At 43.6% G+C, this 17076-nt stretch overlaps 1 long non-coding RNA gene and 1 pseudogene across 1 annotated transcript; both read left to right on the top strand.

The window, feature by feature from the left end:
- The first annotated feature begins 37 nt into the window (after positions 1-37).
- On the top strand, positions 38-15426 carry LOC139265859 (uncharacterized). Its single transcript, XR_011593636.1, has 3 exons — positions 38-5923; positions 14307-14464; positions 14752-15426. It is a non-coding gene; the product is annotated as an uncharacterized lncRNA (long non-coding RNA).
- An 878-nt stretch (positions 15427-16304) lies between these two features.
- On the top strand, positions 16305-16483 carry LOC139278714 (U2 spliceosomal RNA; annotated as a pseudogene).
- The last annotated feature ends 593 nt before the right edge of the window (positions 16484-17076 follow it).

Here is a 17076-nt window from a genome sequence, read left to right as displayed (position 1 = left end):
GGGGGAAGGAAAGAGAGGTGCAGGAGTTATACTGGTCACAGTATTTTGATATTGTTGTTGCTATTTTGTTGGGAGCTTTGGCGGAAGGCGGGAGGGGGAAGTGTTGGGAGTGTAAAAAATTTTATAGATGATTCAAATGTGTTAATTTTTTTGTGGGGTGGGGTGTTTTGTACAGTTCTCAGTATGACTTAATACAGATGTTAAATTTTTTTCATTTTACATAACATTGTTGCGCATTTTCTCAGCTAAGACCGCTTTTCCCGGTAAGTGCATCTGGTGTATGTTCTCGTCCTCCTCCTCCTCAGTCTGCCACCTCTTTGATTGGGCACATAACGCTCTTCAATAAACCTTCTGTCACCTGTAGTCTGCAGCATGTGCGTAGTCATCAAGACAGGCTGAGAAATTACAGGCCCCATTACAATAACAATCAGTATTAGACCTATTGTTCACAAACAATACATTTACCTACTAAAACAAATAAAATAAATTCAAATCATCCACAGTATGATAAGATGTTTGTTCAGATGTTCAAATCACTTAAAATAACTCCAGATTACAACAAAAGTCCCCAGAAGTTGAAGAAACCTTTTTTATGAAAACTCCTCCAATTTACAACATGGCGTCCATACCGTTGGGTTTAGTTCAGGTGAGAGCAACTTTTTCTCAGCGTTTATTTTGGCCAGCGATATTTTCGGCGATATGTAGTCGAGATGCCGAAAGTAATGCTCAGTGATATTATGGGCGTTTGTTTCCATTTTTCTGACGTTTACGGCAGGAAAAAATGGGCGGGCAGTAATATTACTTGTCGGCGTTAACTAAATGCCGTAAGTAATGCTGGGCGATAATTGACGATAAATGGGCATTAGTTTCCATTTTTTTGCGAAATGGGCACTATCTGGGCGGTATACCTCAACTCAGCGTTAAAATGGACTTTAAGTGGGCGGTAGCGATGCAAAACTAATGGAAAGTCTAGCCTTAGGATCTCTATTTATAATATATATGGAATATGTATAGTTGAGAGTGAGTTACAAGGCTGTAGTTTAATTGGAGGTTTCAAATTATTTCATAAATGGGAAAAAAGTGAGTTATCTACCAATGGCATCTAACACCCTAAATTACATTATAGACTTATCCATTTTGATTTTACAGAACACATACCATAGTATCAATGGAATGAAAATGACATAATGACAGTTAAAAGTAAAGCTGAAATACCATAGATTGAAGAAGCTGTTATGATATTGTTGAGTTAGCCTAGGAGGGGACAATGGGTAAATTCATTTTCAGTTCTAAAGCAAAATTGTGAAAGAATGCATATTTTCTGGAGGAGTCCAAAACTAGGTGACATATGTATAAGATAGTCATTCATAAATCTCACAAAGAATTCAGCAGAACCTTATTTATCAGAGAATGGTTAGAATGTGGAACTTGCTAACACAGGGAATAGTTGAGATAAACAGCATAGATGCATTTAAGGGGAAGCTACATAAGTATATGAGGGAGAAAGGAACAGAAGGATATATTGATGGGGTTAGACCAAGTAGGGTGGGAGATGCTCATGTGGAACATAGACCAGTTGGGCCGAATGGCCTGTTTCTGTGCTGTAAGTTCTATGTAATGACTGAGCACTATATTGTCATAAACAACAAGGCTTAGAAATTCCCTACCTTACCAGCGATGGTTTGGACCATATTTCTGCAAAAAATGGCAGCCGCCATTTTGTTCAAGTCCATAGCGCTGCCATTGCCAGCACTAGCCTCTCAAACCCAGATGTGGAGATCGCGACGTCAATCGATTTGACACAACCTGCGATTTTCAACATCGCCACACGCCATAACGCCCACTCCAAAGAATGTGCATGGCATTGCAGAGATGTTGTCAGCACTTCTTAAAGGGACAGACATATCTTTCAATTAAGTTTGGATTTCAACTTTTGGAGTGTTTTTTTCATATTTTATTGAAGTAGTGGCTTGATGCAATACATTTAAAAAGTTGTTAAAGTGTGCAGGGAGTGCTGCTGGACATTTGGGAGGCTTTAGATGGTAAACGAAGGGCTCCGAGAAGACAGAAATGTCGGAAATACTCAGCAGGTGTGGAGAGAGAAACAGAGTTAACGTTTCAGCTCGTGATGCTGCCTGACCTGCTGAGTATTTCCAGAATTTTCTGTTTTTATTTCAGGTTTTCAGCATCTGCAGTATTTTGTCTCTGAGACGACCACTTGCTCACAGTCCTGGGGGGCACATGGAGATGGACATATGCAGCAAAGGGGACAAGCTGCTCACAGAGGGAGGAGGAAGCAGAAGAGGATGAAGCGGAAAGAAAGAGGCAACCCAGACTGCCCTTTTATGGCCAGGATATCCGGGATTAAATCCTCCACCTATGATACCAATGAACACAGCCCCAATTTACCTTCCAACATTTGTCCCACACCTTACCTTCCCTCTGTTACTGACCATTACAGTGTCCTCTTGGCCACAATGCTGAAATAAAGGCCACCACAAAGCAACCTTTCCAATCCAACTTTATACATCAATAGATCCAATATGACATCAAGAAATCAACTAATCACCCTTGTGCATTCCCTTAGTGACTATCTTGCCTGTGCCTTTGCCTGTCCTAGTGCTGTTACGCAGTGCTACTCCAGTGGCTGCGTGGTTGATGGAAGGCTGCTGACTTTCAGTGGGGTCACTGCAGATGGCCTTGCAGAACAACCTCAAGGAGCAGGTTGTTGGGAGTGTCAAATTCTTCTTCACTCTCCCCTCCCCCTTCCTGGTAAACCATTGGCTGGCTGGGCAGGCTGAATTTCTTGGGTGTCTGAAATGAGGAAGGCATAAGGGTAGGGTTGTGGTGAGGAGAGGGCAGGAAAGCAAGGGCTGCACGTTTACATAATGCGCAGCTTGTAAATCAGAAGTGATTATGGTATGAGGGGGAGGTGGGATATGAGAAGGAGGATAACGTATGAGGATACTAGCAAACTGTATTCTTTCAGCCCCGCCACTGGCCAAGGGCTCAGCCATGCCCCTGCCAAGAATGACCAACACTGTCTCCTCCAAGGGGCGAGGTGAAGCTAAGTGTGCCTTGTGTTTGGTAGAGATTGTTGGTGGATGAGTGATGGGGTAGATTGGTCGTGCATTGAGCAATATGTAAGGCTGGTGATGCAGTTAGTAGGAAAAGGCTTTTGAAGATGCATTCACTGACCTTGACCACTGTTCTGAGGTCGTGAAATTTCTTTAACACTGGAGCCATGTCCTGGGGGCAACACTGCTGGCAATGACGGCCTCGCTGATCTGGGCCCACATCCTTCTTTCCAGAGCCCTGTGGATAGAGGACCTCTTTTTCAGTGTTGACCCCTGCTCAAAGCTGGAGTGCTGTGTCTGAGACCCTGGTGCCTTTTCGCTGGCCTGCTAAGCCATTTGTGTTGGTGCTGAAGCATTTTTACCATTATTTATGTGCAGAAGGCAGTTCAGTTTGCAGAGCTGAAGGCTGCCATTTTGGATAATTTTTTTATTTTTTTATTTTAAGGGCTCGAGACTGCTTTCTAAAATGACAGCCTTGCTTTAAGAAAAGGGCAGGCTCGCTCCAAGGGCACTGCGTCCATGCTACGTTGGATCTCCTGTTGTGCGTGTTCCACACTAGGCTGTGCACTCCAATCATTCAAATCAGCAGGCAGCACCAAAATAATGGCGCTGCCTGCGATCTTTTTAAGGGCACCAGCAAACCGTGCCCCTCGGTGGCACTGCCCGTTTTCGGGCCTTGTCGGATTTCTAGTCCCAAGAATTTGTTTGGATATCTTTATAACATCATCATGGCTAATTTTTAATATAATTACCTGCAAACTAATGGGTAATTCTGGTAACAGTAAAAATTAACTGGAAAATTGGATGGGCATTAAATTGGCAAAATTTGATATGACAGTTTCACCCCATTTTCTGATAGGCTACATCAGTTTGCAGTCCTTTCGTTAGCCAAGACTGATCAGCATATCTACCCTAACAACTCTGCATCAAAGTGTGCAGTTAGTTGAAGCTTCTTACTGTGCACTCAGCATTCATTTCTGGAAAAACACTTATGTCAGCAATATCGGATTAACTTCTCTGTGTAGCTTCAAGGTATTCACCTTTTTGAATATATGAATAATGGAGCCAAATAATATCTGCAGTTTTGGGAATGAACTTTTGATAATGTAACACCCTTTTCCATTGAAATTATCGTAGACTACCAAAATTATTTTTGCTCAGTGAAATTTATTTTATTCTTGCAAAATAGACCGTGATAAAAATAATTCACTCCGTATATTGTGAACCGTACTGGAAAAAGTTCTGCAGGCCCTTTACATTGTAAAGTGATGATACACATTGGTCTGTAAGAAACCTGAGAATAGATAAGAGCTGAATCAATGTTTTCCTCGTCTTGTTTATAATGTTCACATTTTTTTATTTAATTGACACAAAATACAAATTGGAAACACCCAGAGATTTCACATAACACTGCAGCATCAAAGCCATTTTACTGAATTTCAGAACAGTTTTAAGTTCAAGTAAGCATGATATGAAGCTCCATAAATATTACAAACTCACATGCATTTTTACATTTATATTATGACGTCTTTAATGATTTGTATACAATACTGTTGCCAATGAGTGTGGGAAAGGAATGTTCTAGAAAGCTGGGCTGAACAATTCCCAGAGAATCATTTCGATAAAAACTGAAAATAACATGAATTGTATTTCCAGCAGAGCATGTCAAACTACTGCTGAATGTTTCATAAAATGCTGGTTTTACTTTTTGGAAAGCTAAGATCAGTGCATTATTATTGCTGCATATTGTACACAAACCATACATTATAGATAAATAACGGACTTTGACAATGTTTACTTATGCCTTACATTATTCACTAATAAACCACAATTTATGTTTTATTACCTGAAAGAAACATCCCTACATATCAAACACCTAATATAGGTGGAATTAATCTGAAATGTAATAACCATCTGAATTTATGTTTGTTGTTACCAAAATACTGCATTTTAGAAAGCTAAATTTGAAGCTTTCATTTTTCTAACTTAATAGGAAGGACACAACACACAGATAACTAGCATGGCTAGTGTATAAAAATGAAAAACTGTCAATAAATTGAAGCCAATATCTTAAATATAAATATAGTAAATTAGTTTTCTTGAAAAATATAATTCTGCCCTTTTGACACAAAACAGCATAATACTCAATGGTTTTGTGGATGTTTTAACAGTTATGTTGATGATTGCTTTAAAGTATTCAATTCTAATGAGGAGATCAAATAATTTGACAAGTATAATCTGTGTGTACACAGGCATACAGCAAGAAAATTTCAATAGCCTTCTCTTCCTGGGCTTCCCACGATGACTGTAAATTCTGATGAGAAGTTTAACCTCTGTGGTAAGGACTTCAACATCCTTGCATTAGGTGGCATCAGGATTGTTCCACGTATAATGATAACCCACAAGGGAAGTATATATTGATGCTGGCTACCATATGCTGTAACTTACGGAGACAGTTTGATAGGAACAAAATTGGAAGGGTGTGTTACTCATCAGGGCACCACGATATGCCCTCATAAAATTAGTTAAGATCCTGAGGCGGCTTGCGGATTTAATATTACTAGTACGCAGGTAAATTGCACCATGGAAACCGTGAGTGCACAATGGGGAAAGGCACACATGGTGTATGTAAGCAACAGAGAATACTGTGTAATGACTAATCAGAAATCCTTTAAGTACAATCAGCAGGAATGTCAGATCCCCACTGCTACATTCTGCTTTGTTCCGGAAATGCCCGTGAGAATCGAAAAGAAGGAATTGGTAGACATACATCGACGAGAGTCAACATCGATACAGGTGCCAGGAGACATAAAGGAGGAGCTCGCCAAGTATGGGAACATGATTAGGTATGAGGTGTCCCCGTTACCAGAACAACTTGTCAAACTGCGAGTATCAAACACCCAATAGAGGTGGAATTAATCTCAGATGTTATAACCATCTGAATTTATGTTTGCTGTTACCAAAATACTGCTTTTTGGAAATTTGAAGCTTTTATTTTTCTAAGAGTCAGAGAGTCTACTACACTCTCAGGCAGAACAATCAGAAGGATATCAAGGATATTAAGGTCACCACATGCTAGAATGACCTATGGAACTGGAGACTGAACATTCAAATTCATCCTTGGATAAGGATAATATCTCATGTGCTTATCATGATTCAATTACTGATTGTGCTATATTTGTTGTGTTTGCAATATGCTGCAGCAAGAAAATGGAAGGCCCAACTGCTAGTAAGGGCAATTAAGGCTAGGTCAACCACTGGGCAGGAAAATCTTTATGAGCCAAAGTTGGACAAGGGGCGCACTGTTTGAGGTTTGGAGAGACATGTGATGGTACTCCAGGCTACATGGCCACTGGTCAAGGAAAACTGGAGGTGTTCTTGAACAAATCTCAATGGTATGGCCTACATGTGTATAGCCAATGACCATAAGGGGGGATTGTAGGAAAGTGAGGAAAATACCGACAGATTGTATGTAAAACTCGCTTATAAATGATAGGAAATGGCCGTATAACATAAAATGAAACTTTAGATATTCAAGATTGAGGGAACATAAAGATCTTTTAAAGAATGCAGAACAGGCTGAAAAGGCCAGGACAAGGTCAAACCTGTAGAAACAAACATTCTAAGAGGCTGAGAGTGGTTCCATATGCTATGGAGGATGAAGAGATCACAGGCCACTTAGCAGGCAATCTGATAAGGGTTAACAAATGTTTTGTCTGAATCCCCTTCTTTGTATTTGTGTTATCTGTGGCAGTTAGATAACTTTTCTTAGCCTCTCACTGCCACTGGCAGTGTTTTCTATCACTGTCACTTCAATGATTAGTTGTAGGACAGCCTACTCAAAATCTGTATAATAATGTGTGAACCCTTTGGGTTTTTGAAGATTTTGTCTTAAGCTGTTAAGACAGAGTTTCCCCTGCATATGCTGGAATAAAGATCGTTTCAAACCTATCTCTGGAGTCTGTCATCAATCGGGCGTCAATCCTCTATTTCAGTGGGTTCACTCGGAAGACAGGAAGATTTCTCCACAACATACCCAAACCTCAACAAAGCACACTAGTCAAGCTACAACATAGAAATGAAAGTCTTGCCACACTTCCAGGGGTTTAAACATCAACTCGTAATAGAAACATGGAGGTCAATTTTAATGTGTGGTGTGCATTGGGCAAGTGCTGGGCGGCCTGAGTAGTTTTGTGTTAGCCATGGCTTAGTTGGTAGCACACTCACCTCTGAGTCAGAAGGTTTTGGGTTCAAGTTCCACTCCAGAGACATCAACACAAAAATCTAGGCTGACACTCCAGTGTAGTACTGAGGAAGTGCTGTACTTTGGGAGTTGCTGTCTTTTGGATGAGACACTGAACTAAGGCCTCATCTCCTGTCTCAGGTGGACATAAAAGATCTCATGGCACTATTTCGAAGAAAACAGGGGAGTTATCCGCAGTCTCCTAGCCAATATTTATCCCTCAATCAACATCACAAAAACAGATTATCTGGTCATTATCACATTGCTGTTTATGAGAGCTTCCTGTGTGTAAATTGGTTGCCGCATTTCTTACATTACAACAGTGACTACATTTCAAAAGTATTTTGTTTACTTTTTAAAATGTTGTTTTTTTTCTTTTTATAATTAAGTATGGGTATATGTTATTTTCCCATGCAGTTAAAGATAAAGCTTATGTTGAGTCTTATCTTGACAAATCCATTAACCCTCACTGCACCATGGACAACTTATCTGATCCATGTGTAATCACCATGACCAAAAACTTAACTGGACCAACCACATAAGTACTGTGGCAACAAGAGCGGGTCAGAGGCTGGGTATTCAGCAGCATGTGTCTCACATCCTGACTTCCCAAAGCCTTTCAACCATATGCAAGGCACAAGTCAGAAGTGTGATGGAATACTCTCCACTTGCCTGGATGAGTGCAGCTCCAACAACACTCAAGAAGCTCGATACCATCCAGGACAAAGCTTGATTGGCACCCCATCCACCACCTTAAACATCCACTCCCTCCACCACCGGCATACTGTGGCTGCAGTGTGTACCATCTGCAAGATGCACTGCAGCAACTCACCAAGGCTTCTTCAGGGGCACCTCCCAAACCTGTGACCTCTACCACCTAGAAGAAAAGGGCAGCAGGCACATGGGAACACCATCACTTGCAAGTTCCCTTACAAGTTACACACCATCCTTATTTGGAAATATATCGCCGTTCCTTCATCAACGCTGGGTCAAAATCTTGGAACTCCTTACCTTATAGCACTGTGGGAGTACCTTCACCCCAAGGACTGCAGCAGTTCAAGAAGGCGGCTCACTACCACCTTCTCAAGGGTAATTAGGGATGGGCAACAAATGCTGGCCTTGCGAACGACGCCCACATCCCATGAAAGATAAAAAAATAAATCAGGTTGCAGACACTGAGGATAAGATAACTTATCCAAGGTTAGTATATGTTTATTTGCCAGTTTTTTAGTGCCTCAAGAGCCATTTTTTACAAAATGGATGTTGGGACATTAGATATCAGAGGCAAAAAAAAATAAAATTTAAAAATGTTAAGAAAAAGCATTAGAATAGATTGAGTAGTGTACATTAAATGTGAAATAAAGTCAAGTTAAGATAATACAAACAGAAGAGAAGCATAAATGTGGAAGAGATGATGAAGGGAAAGGAAGACAAACTGAAGTAATGTGAATGATTTTCATTTCAAATAATTTTATTCATTGTTTTCAATATATAGATTTAATATAATAACAGTTGAGTAGCTTTATTACTGCAATATTGATGTTTATTTCGGCATCACAGTTTATGATATGAAGAGTATAAAAGTGGTCTGCCAAGGGAGATTAGAACTTCCAGCTACCAGCAGTCTAAGGGTTAAAATAAAACAAGATGCCTTCGTCCATATGGGAAACATACTCCAAAGTAATTTCACTAGTGAATGAAATTATTTTGAAAAAGCTCCATAAAACAACTTTTCTACATTGCAAGAACAAAAGTGCCAACTTCAGCACAAAAGTGTACTGGATCTGCATTATTCATTTCTGTGAATATTAAAATGGAGGAGTTAGCAAGCATGGCACTAGACCATCTCTAATGGGAATTTCACGCTCAAGTGCGGGGCACTCTTAGCAAAGTATCACACCAGCTCACACAGTATTACTAAGTTAGGACTGGTGCTATTGTTCCAGCTGTGCAGACAGAATGCAGGCAAGTGACAATTCAATGGCAATGTATAATCAATGAGTTAGCAACATTACACTAACAATAATGATGGGTAAATCTGCATATGAAATGAAAAAGAACAGAAGTTATTTTTTCAAAAGCAAAATACTGCGAATTCTGGAAATCTGAAATAAAAACAGAAAATACTAGAATCTCAATGAGATTCGAACTCCGGTGGTAGTTTAACATAACTTTATTCCAGCAGCAGCAACAGAACCTTGGCAGGGTTCCAGCTCTTTGTTCTGAAGCACATGGCTTAAAATGGCTATACTTATACCTGGATCAATTTACAATAGTAAGCTCGCCCCCTTTGATCTCATTGGCTCAACCGATTCAACAGCCTGTTGTTAGCCCATGGTTGGCTCTCAGCCTAAAGTCCTGAAATGTCAAGTGTGAGTTATGGCTTAATGCAATGTGCTAGCTCTTGTGTCGGCAATCTGACTGGGGCCTGTGTTTTCTCACAGGCCCTTGTAGCCTGCTTGAATTCTCTATCAATTCAGCAGGTAAGCCTGCATCCGTGGAGAGAGAAACAGAGTTAACAATTCAGGTTGATGACTTTTCGTCAGAACTGGAAGAAGTTAGAGATATAATAATTTATAAGTACAAAGTAGGGGAAAAAGTGGAGGGGAGGAAAGAATAAAAGGGAAGATCCATGGAGGGCAGGATTAATTAAGTGAAAAAAGGGATAATGGTGCAAGGCAAACAGCGTGATAATGGGACAATAAAGAAATAAAAGATGCATCTAGAGGTGCCAATAGTAGAACCATTACCAGCACCTGCTGTCCGAACAAATGGGAGCAGTGGTTATGATCTGAAATTGTTGAACTCAGTGTTGAAGGTGGAAGGTTGTAAAGTGCCGAATCAAAAGATGAGGTGCTCATCCTTCAACTTGCATTCAGCTACATTGGAACAGTGTAAGAGGCCAAGGACAGAGGTCGAAGTGGGAGTGAGATGGTGAATTAAATGGCAAATGGCCAGAAGCTCAGGGTCTGAATGGAGGTGTTCAGCAAAACAATCACCCAATCTGTGTTTGATCTCCCCATTGTAGAGGAGACCGGATCATAAAATGCAAATACAGTCATTTTTCCCCTATATGTGGTACCTTAATTGGGCAATGATATGAGCCTTTGTATTAAGAATGCTCAATTAAGACCATGGTCAGATTTACTTCACTTGACACTGTACACTATGGCTGCCACATGATGCACCAGATTGGCACAACCCCACACCAACACCATAAAGCATTCCTACAATGTCTAAGCCATTCCTTTCACACTCACCACCATTGTGGGGGATACCGTATGTCTCACCATTCACTGCAACTCACTAAGGAACTTCCAAAGGTGCACACAAATCTGTCCAAGAATACAAAGTGTTGAAAATAAAAAAATCCAATGTGCCTACCCTTTTGTGTTGTTAGTTGGTATGATTGGACCAGGATGAGGGTGAGTGGGAGGGGTGGCTAGTGAGATGGGGAAATGATAGTGTAGATAGAGAGCAAGGAATGGATGGAAGTGCAAGGTAAATTGGTGTGAGTAAGGATATGCAGGAGTAGGGTAGGGAAGGGAGAGTGATGGGGATGTGATGAGAGGCACAGCAAAATGAAAGTGAGTGTGGCTTTGTTTCATGGTCTACTGAGATCACTGAAAGGTTTGCATCACTGCACCCAAGGCTTCTTTGGCAGCACCTCCTAACAATATCCCTGCTTGTGACTTCCTGAAACAATGGGTCGACCGGAGCAGTCCTGTATATGGATTTGGGAAGGAGATAGAAGCGGGCTGTGCAGGGTTGGGGAACTATGAGGTTGGTGGCTGTGGAAGGAACATCTCCAGAGGAGTTGAGGTCAGTGACGGCCTGGGAAATGATGGCTTGACGTTCAGTAGTGGGGTCATGGTCCAGGGGGAGGTAGAAGGAGGTGTCAGAGAGTTGTCAATCAGCCTCTGCAAGATAGAGGTCGGTTCGCCAATCAACAACAGCTTCACCTTGTCAGCAGGTTTAATGATAAAGTTTGGGATGAAACAGCACCTTATCTTTTATTTATGTACTTTACAGCCTTCTCAACTCAACATCGAGTTCAACAATTTCAGAACATAACATCTGCCCATTTTGGCTCCCTTCCACCCCCTGCCCCCTGGATCTTAAGGTTTTTTTTCCTATTTGTCTTCAATGGCAGATAGTCATTATTCCGCTATTCACACCCTATCTAGATTAACCTTTTCCTAACTTCTGTTATTACCATTTCAATTCAGCCCATCATCCCTTTTGTCTCTCTAATCTCTCCTGCCTTCCACCCTATCGCAGACCTTCCCTTTTGTTTTTTCTTCCCCTCCCCCTTTTAGTGCTCCTTAAGAATGTGTTCTTTTCGAACATGCACCAGTTCGGATGAAGGGTCATTGACCTGAAATGTTAACTCTGTTTTTCTCTCCACAGATGCTGCCTGACCTGCTGAGGTTTCCAGCATCTTCTGTTTTTATTTCAGATTTCAGCATCCGCAGTATTTTGCTTTTGTCCCTTTAAGGAAGCCGGCTGATGACGCGTCATCAAATGATGCCACCAGACCCACTTGCTCTAATTCGACCGGGAAACACGCTGGGTGGGCATAACAAGCCTGCTCAACAGAAAATCATTTCACAGAGCGGGATGAAGCCAGCAGTGGGGTCGGGAACCACCACCGATGTCGCCCGGCCCACAACTGTCGAAGTCAGCAAAATCCCAGCCATTGTTTTTACAACTCTTGGAGCTTTTTAAAGATGTTTGAAGTTGCTGAGGTGAAAGGGAGTGCTGCTGAAAGTGGATAATGCCTTGCTGCTCATTTAAAGGCTTCTGCTCACACAACTTAGGAGCAGGAGTAGGCCACCTGGCCCCTCAAGCTTGCTCCGCCATTTAATAAGATAATGGCTGATCTGATCAAGGACTCAGCTCCACTTCCCTGCCTGTTCCCCATAACCCTTTATTCCCTTATCGCTCAAAAATCTGTCTGCCTCCACCTTAAATATATTCAATGGCCCAGCCTCCACAGCTCTCTGGGGAAGAGAATTCCATAGATTTGCAACCCTCTGAGAGAAGAAATTCCTCCTCATCTCAGTTTTAAATGGGCGGCCTCTTATTCTGAGACTATGGGCTAGACTTTGCACTTTTGTGCAGATCATCCAAAAATGGGTGTTATTTCCAGCGTTGTCGGTAAATATGGATTTTGAGATTGTCGGATTATTGCCCATTTTCAGAACCCTAACTTTCCATTTTTTTAAATGGGCATAACTGCGAGCAATCTGAAATGGGCGTTAGAGTTAATTTCTTTTGACCTTCTGCCGTAAAGAGTCGCCGTCCATAACAATGGCATGGCAATGGTCGTTTCCCACATTTCCGGAGGTCAGGGGTCATCCTTACACGCGCAGAAGAGGAGACAGAGAGCGAGGGAGCAGAGAGTAACTGAAAGCATGTGTGGGTGTGGTGTGTGCTTGTTGGTTGTTTTGGGAGGCAAGAGGGAAATTCACCAGCAGCAAAAAGCCTACCGAGCACAAAGAACATAGTTGGCACCAAGTTTTTGTCAAAAAAGTAATATTTAAAATGGAAGGGATGGAGGAGGTGACACAGCACGTTGTGGAGACTGACGCTGGCGAAAGTAGTAAGCTGGGAGAGGAACAATTGGGAGGACGAAAAAGAGTGAGGAGATTCTCGGATGAGGCAAATGCCCCCCTCATGCAGGAGGTCGAGTCATGCCGGGGTCAATTGACCCAGGGAGGGCTTGGGAAGCCGACCCCAAAGGCCTACCAGAAGATATGGGCCGACATAGCCAAGGTGGTCTCGTCGGCGACCAATGAGGTGCTTGAGGCTCCAGACATCAAAGTGCACGGCGCGGCTCTGGACAACGTGAAACCACTTCCCTTATCTCGGGAGGCTCCTATCAACAAGAGCAGACATTGATGACGAGATCCAACACCACCTCAAGTGCACCAGTGCAGCCTTTGGCCACCTGAGGAAAAGAGTGTTTGAAGACCAGGCACTCAAAACTGTCACCAAGCTCATGGTCTACAGGGCCATAGTAATACCCACCCTCCTGTATGGCTCAGAGATGCAGACACCTCAAGTCGCTGGAGAAATACCACCAACGATGTCTCCGCAAGATCCTACAATTCCTCTGGGAGGACAGATGCACCAACATTAGCATCCTTGTCCAGGCCAAAATCCCCAGCATTGAAGCACTGACCACACTTGATCAGCTCCGCTGGTCAGGCCACATAGTTTGCATGATGGACACAAGACTCCCAAAGCAAGCGCTCTACTCGGAACTTGTCCACAGCAAACGGTCCAAAAGTGGGCAGCGGAAGCGTTACAAGGACACCCTCAAGCCTCCCTGATAAAGTGCAACATTCCCACTGACTCCTGGGAGTCCCTGGCCAAAGACCGCCCTAAGTGGAGGAAGTGCATCCGGGAGGGCGCTGAGCTCCTCGAGTCTCGTCGCCGAGAGCATGCAGAAATCAAGCGCAGGCAGCAGAAGCAGTGTGCAGCAAACCAGACTCCCCGCCCACCCTTTCCTTCAACCATTGTCTGCCCCACCTGTGACAGAGACTGTGGTTCTCATATTGGACTGTACAGCCATCTAAGAACTCATGCTAAGAATGGAAGCAAGTCATCCTCGATTCCGAGGGACTGTCTATGATGATGACGATGCTTGAGGGCAACCAGTGCCACAAGCGCTGGAATGACCTTGTTGTATCTGCCAGAGTAAGTATTACATTTATTTACATGTACTTTTATCTTTATATAATTTGAATTGCAAGTTTAATGAGTGAATAAAATCAGATGTGATGTCTTGCACTTATACAGGGAATGTTGTACTCAAAGCCTGCATTCACGGTGTATGTCTTTAGGTAAAGAATTATATGTTTCATAATAATCATGATTACATCTGTCGGTTATGTGTTGTATCAGTTTCTGTGACAGTACCTAGCAATGATATCATGCAATGATCTCATGCCATGTCATGCTGTTATTACCTTTTACAGAAGAAGCTTTCCAAGAATAGGCCTGAGCAGAGGTGAACGGGTGGTGGGCCACCAGTCATCAGTGAGCTGACAGACATCGAGGAGCGGGTGCTGGTACTAGTGGGGAGCCACCCCCGGTCAGCCACCGCAAGCAGCTGCAGAACCTGATGTGATGCCACGTGAGTAAAGTATACACCATTGCATGATGTAAATTTAATAGATGCCACACCCACTTATATCCGAACAATAATATATGATAGATGAATCATAACAGTGTTCTCTAAATAATGATGGCCTAATGAGAATCATTGCAAGGCAGAATTTGGTGATAGTCATGAAATGTAATGTCTGTGATGATCTTGATAGCAGTGGTGCTTTTGTCGTGCATATGTTGTGTGTAGCGCTGGAATCACCTTGTGACCCGAGCACCCCCTTCTCCTCTAATAACCTCATTTATGTTTTGCAGCTCAGCCAGCAGCGCGGCCCCAGGCAAGAAGACCGAGCCCAGAAGGTGGGGGTGGGGGACGGACTCGGCAGACGATCCTCCATCTGGTGCTGAGGAGCACCGATTCTCACCCGTGGATCTGCTGGGTCCCTTCTCAACGGCTGACAGTGCCGACTTTGAGGTGCCTGCGTCACCAAGCTCCATAGTCCATTGGCCACCGATGACATCTTGTGCTCCTGTGGCCATTTCCACCTCCACCGTAGAGTTATCGGGCCCAAGCAGCTTGCCACAGAGCACCTCAGGTATCTCTAGGACGGCGCCAACCAAGAAGAGGTTGGTTCGACACGGCAGGTCTGCTCCATGAACGGCAGATCTGAGCGGGGACACAGTACACATGTCCAGAATGAGTGTTGACATAGGTCAACAGATCCTCCAGACAGTGGGGGGCATATCCCACCAGCTGGCCAGCATGTCCGCCACCATGACGGAGTACGTGCCGTGAATGGCGGAGGCCCTGGGCTTCCCAGTGGTCCCGGAGTGTGGCACTGCACCCCAAGCTGCCACACCCCTATTGCCAATGACACATGAGAGCCAGGAGGAAGATCTTGCTTCTGGCTCGGAGCACGTTCCCACATCGGGACCGTCCTCTCCCGTATCTGTCCAAGCAGCGGTTCTGCCGTCATCCGCCCCCCCAATGAAGCAGCGCCTGAGGAGTTCCTTTGCCAGGTGGCTTGGAGTCAGGAGGGGAAGGAGAAGGGGTAGAGGTGGGGAGGGGAAGTCGGTGGGGGGGTGGGAAAGGAAAGTGAGGTGCATGGCCGCCGGTGTTGTCTTGGTCACAGTATTTTTATGTTGATGGTGCTATATTGTTGGGAGGGTTGGGGGAAGGGGAGAGGGGGTTACCTTGTTGGTTTGCATTTGTGTTCTGTGTTGCTGGAAATGTTGACCATTTGAATGATGTAAATATGATAAATTGGTTATGGGGTGGGGTGGGGGTGGAGTGGGGGTGGGATGGGGTGTTTTTTACACCCATATAATTATGATTTCACACCAATGTTCGAATTAAATGTTTTTTATTTAACATTACCTTGTTGCGCATTGTCTCAGATAGCTGCACCGTTACACACTGGTGATTGCTTAACTTGAAAGGGTATAATTAAACTTAACTTGAATCAACTTAATCTTTAACTGTCACCAAGGTGATGCACACCATTAATGTATGAGCTGCACACCCAGCTTTGTAAATAACAACAACGCTCTTTCAAGCAAAGCGTTATTTATTAGCTGCTGACGTAAGAGTCTGGCAGCTATATAGCCACCACGGGCCCTTTCCTACGGTCTAGAGGGGGGCGAGGGCATGGTTTCAGCATTAGCCTGATTGCCTGGCCCGAGGTCAGTGTCCACCTCCTCATCCCCCTCTTTCTCTCTTTCCTACGGTGGACCGTCAGTCCCTTCTAACAATTCTTGTCCCCTACTAATAGCCAAGTTGTGCAGCATGGAGCACACCACCATGAATTGAGCTACCTGCTCAGGGTGGTATTGGAGCTCGTCCCCTGAGCGGTCCAGGCATCTAAAGCGCTGCTTCTCGGCCTTTTGGCTAAGATCAAGTGTAGTATCTGTTCTTATCAGTTTAATATCCCCTATGGGGACATGATATTGAATTGATTTTTGGACAGGGAGCTGGATCAGGGACATGCCCCGTCCACTCCATGCACCGATCTGGTATTGCAATATTTCCAGGAACGGTGCAACTTCGCCTCTCGGCCTTTTGGCCTAAGATCAAACACATTGGCGCAAAGTGATCTTTGGCGTTAGAGTTGATCTGGAACGAAATTGGATTAAAAAAAAAAAATCTAAAGCGCTGCTTAAGCACTCCAATGGTTTTCTCAACGATATTGCAAGTGGCTCTGTGGCACTCGTTGTATTGCTTCTCGGCTTCGGTGTGGGTGTCCTGCCAGGAGGTCATCAGCCAGGTGGTGAGGCCATATCGTTTGTCACCAAGCATTCAGCATTGTCCTCGTGGCTGACTGGTAAACATGTCAGAGACAGCAGGATGTGAGCCTCATCGAAGCTGCCCGGACATTTGGCATTCACTGCCATAATTATTTGCTGGTGGTCGATAACGAGTTGCACATTCAGGGAGTGGAATCCCTTTCGGTTCTGAAAAACGTCTGCATCCTGGAAAGGTGCCCGCATTGCAATGTGCATACAATCTATTGCTCCCTGCACCTTAGGAAAGTTAGCTATTCAGTAGAATCCTAAAGCCCTCTCAGTCTGAGCCTCCCTGGTCATAGGGAAGCTGATAAAGTCCATCCTGCGTGCATAAAGGGCTTCAGTGACCTGTCGAAT

The sequence above is a fragment of the Pristiophorus japonicus genome, chromosome 1, assembly GCF_044704955.1.
Source record: "Pristiophorus japonicus isolate sPriJap1 chromosome 1, sPriJap1.hap1, whole genome shotgun sequence".
Taxonomy (NCBI): Eukaryota; Metazoa; Chordata; class Chondrichthyes; family Pristiophoridae; genus Pristiophorus; species Pristiophorus japonicus.
Note: the sequence above shows the minus strand (reverse complement) of the source record. Positions and strands in the feature narration are given on the sequence as shown.